Source organism: Carcharhinus amblyrhynchos, chromosome 6, assembly GCF_965287045.1.
Source record: "Carcharhinus amblyrhynchos chromosome 6, sCarAmb.v2.hapA, whole genome shotgun sequence".
NCBI lineage: Eukaryota > Metazoa > Chordata > Chondrichthyes > Carcharhiniformes > Carcharhinidae > Carcharhinus > Carcharhinus amblyrhynchos.
The window spans coordinates 19,662,559-19,666,107 of NC_137329.1; positions in this window are offsets into that span (position 1 = coordinate 19,662,559).

The window sequence follows — 3,549 nt, forward strand, 5'->3', positions numbered from 1 at the left end:
ACTCTGAGATAACAGTACTAACCATTGTGCCACTGTGCTGGCTAGATCCTTATGGGATCAAAGGATAAACTTAAATAGAAAAACACAAGAACTTTGAAACAACCTACAACCATATTTTTTTCTGAGGGAGTTAGATTCCAAACTTGTAAAATTATTTTTTCAAGGCCATAGAGGTTGTTCATCAGGAATTGTGACTTACCATGCCATTAAAAGCTCAGTTACTCCTGAATGTGCAAGGATTAAGTTTTTCATCAATTCTTAGGGCCACTGTAGCTAATTAGTTTAAATTCATGTTTTAACATTGGTTTACGTGAAGGCTTCATTGGTGAAAACTGTAACAGCTCATTCTTTGGAGAAGCAGAGTATCTCTGACAGCAATCTTAGGATTTCTGCATTCAACTCGTTCCATGTGGATGTCAACAGTTGCTTTGAGTTTTGTGCAGTAATATTGGCGAGTGCAGATAGCATTTTATCAGCACTGGAAACCCCCAGCCTATATAATTCTGTGTAATCCTTCCAGCTATTGTACAGAGTTTGAATGAGAGGGCTTCCTGTGCATGCTCGGTTTATAGAAGCACAAATTACAATTGGACCACTCATGGACCATAACTGGACCGCTCAGAGGCTACATAACCTAGGGTAAAGATCATTTGCACTGAGGGACATTAGAACCCCCCCCAGCCTTGTTCAGAGCAGGTTAACATTTTGGTGTATCTGCTATGTTAGTTTTGTAACCCTAGTGAATTTATTTTTGGCATGGTCTGCTTTGTATCTGGGGATTTTCAATAATTTGACAGGAAACGTATAAAAATGAAGGTGGAAATTGAAGTTGAAGAGTGGCACTGAGGAGGATCTGTCAAAAGGCTTTTAATTAGCTGTGGTGTGTTGTGAGAGGCTGAGTCTAGCAATGCCGGTATGGGAAAAGGATGAAAAAAAGACTTGTGTTCCTTCCTGGGACCAGAGGCCCACTTGCTGGTGAGCCAGACAATTAATCCTGAGATGGTTCTGGCTTACCTTCTCCGCCACTGGCCTGTCAGAGTTAAAAGGTACAGAAGTCAAGCACAATAGCAATTGTTTCTGAAATCATTTTCCTTTTGTCAAAGAAATAACATGATTAATAAATCATTCCTTTTCTATCTGTTGCATTTGTGGCATTATGATTCATAACGCAGGGGTGCGTTTAAGATTAAAAACACATTCTGAAAGGGGCACTGTTTTTCTGAAATCATGGGGAACACATTTTCTTGTTGGTTTTGCAATGCTTCCACATGCAATCAAATTCACTGTTACACCACTTGTTTATCACCCCATTGTGAAGAGATGTGCTAGAACTTTCTGACCGTTCACATCAGTGGGATCTTCCAGTCCTACCAATGGCACTTCCCTCCCACCCAAGTTTCCCAGCGGCAAGAGGTTCATTAATCAGAAAACCTTGTTGACAATAGTGGGACTGGAAGATCCGGCTGCCAGTCAATGGTGGAATGATCCATCATCAATGGTCCATCATTCTGCTGAGGGCTCCCTCCAAGAATCAGGGTGTGGGCTTTCCAGCTGTCATCCCCTGCAATCTTCGACCTTCCTTGTCAGTAAAAAGATATAAAAATCTGAGATTGCTTATCAACCGATTCAAGAACAGCTTCTTCCCTGCTGCCATCGGGCTTTTGAATGGACCTACCTCATATTAAGTTGATCTTTCTCTACACCCCAGCTATGACTGTGATACTACATTCTGCATCCTCTTTATTCCTTCTCCCCGCTGTACTCTATGAACAGTATGCTTTGTCTGTATAGCATGCAAGAAACAATACTTTTCACTGTAACCCAATACATGTGACAATATTAAATAAATTAAAAAGATGTGTTGGGCAGCCATTTATAGGGAACTCCCCAGCGATTGCCAAGATTAATTTGAGTCAGGGTGGGCATATCAAAGGGATGCTGACTGCAGGCACATTATGGTTCTCATAGTCATCAAAACTGTTGTTCATGAACCTCAAGATTTGGTCTGAAATTACACCAGAGCTGTCAATGGAATTCGTTCCATTTTTCTGGCTGGAACTGACACTTTGAGAAATTCTAGCAAGATCGTCCCAGTTGTCTTTTGGAAGAGTTGCTGCCCTTTATAATGCGCGTAAAAGATCCCATGCCACTTTGCCAAGAAGTACATAGGGGGATCTCCAAATTTCCTGGCCAATATTTAACCCTGAGCTAACATTATGAATGAGATAATCTGGTCATTTATTTAATTGCTGTTTGTGGGAGTTTGCTGTGTACATGTTATATCTGCAGTTCCTACATAACAGTAAGAAGTCTCACAACACCCGGTTAAAGTCCAACAGGCTTATCTGGTAGCAACTACCACTAGCTTTTGGAGCGCTGCTCCTTCGTCAGGTATGTGGGAGATCTGTTCACAAACAGGGCATATAAAGACACAAACTCAATTTACAGAATAATGACTGGAATGTGAGTCTTTACAGCTAATCAAGTCTTAAAGCTACAGGCAATGTGAGTGGAGAGAGTATTAAGCACAGGTTAAAGAGATGTGTATCATCTCCACAAATCTCCCACTCACCTGACGAAGGAGCAGCATTCTGAAAGCTAGTGGCATTTGCTACCAAATACAGTTGGACTTTAACCTGGTGTTGTGAGACTTCTTACTGTGTTTACCCCAGTCCAACGCCGGCATCTCCACATCGTTCCGACATTACAGCAGTGATGGCAATTTAAAAGTATTTCATTGGCTGTAAAGCACTTTGGGACAGCCTGTGGACCTGAATTTGGCTGGTGTCAAAACATCCTGAACACTAACACACTCTGCCACAATGAGAAAGGAAAGCAAATCAAACTTGCATTTAATAAATACAGAAAATACAGGAAAAACTCATCAGGTCATTCACCATTAACTGTTTTTCTCTCTCCACAGATGCCACCTGGCCGTCATTTTCTGTCTTTATTTCAGATTTCCAGCATCTATAGTATTTTGCCTTTGCCTTTGAGAAAGCACTGATCATCTCGTCACCATATTCTCAAAACTGCCTCATTAGCAAATGAAGTACTTTTTAAAAAGAGGCATTGTTGTATTGTAGGAAAACAATTTATACACAGTAAGATCTTATATACAGCATTGAAATAAATGTCCACTTGATCTGTTGTGGTGATGTTTCTGAAGGACAAATGTTAGTCAAAGCCCAGGGGGGTCTTCTCTGTTTAACACTGCTGAATTCATCTTTCTGAGAGACATCAGTGTTTGTGTTTGCATATAGGAAAATAAGTGCTCGTTTACCAACATTCACTATTCAATATGATAATTTAGATAAAAATTATAATGAAATTATGCGATATCATAGAATACTACAGTGCAGAAGAAGGCCTTTTGGCCCATCAAGTCTGCACCAATTATTATCCCACCCAGGCCCTCTCCCCTGTAACCCTGTAAGCATTTACCCTAACTAATCCCCTTGACACTAAGGGACAATTTAGTATGGCCAACCAACCTAACCCGTACGTCTTTGGACTGTGGGAGGAAACGATGGCACCTGGAGGAAACCC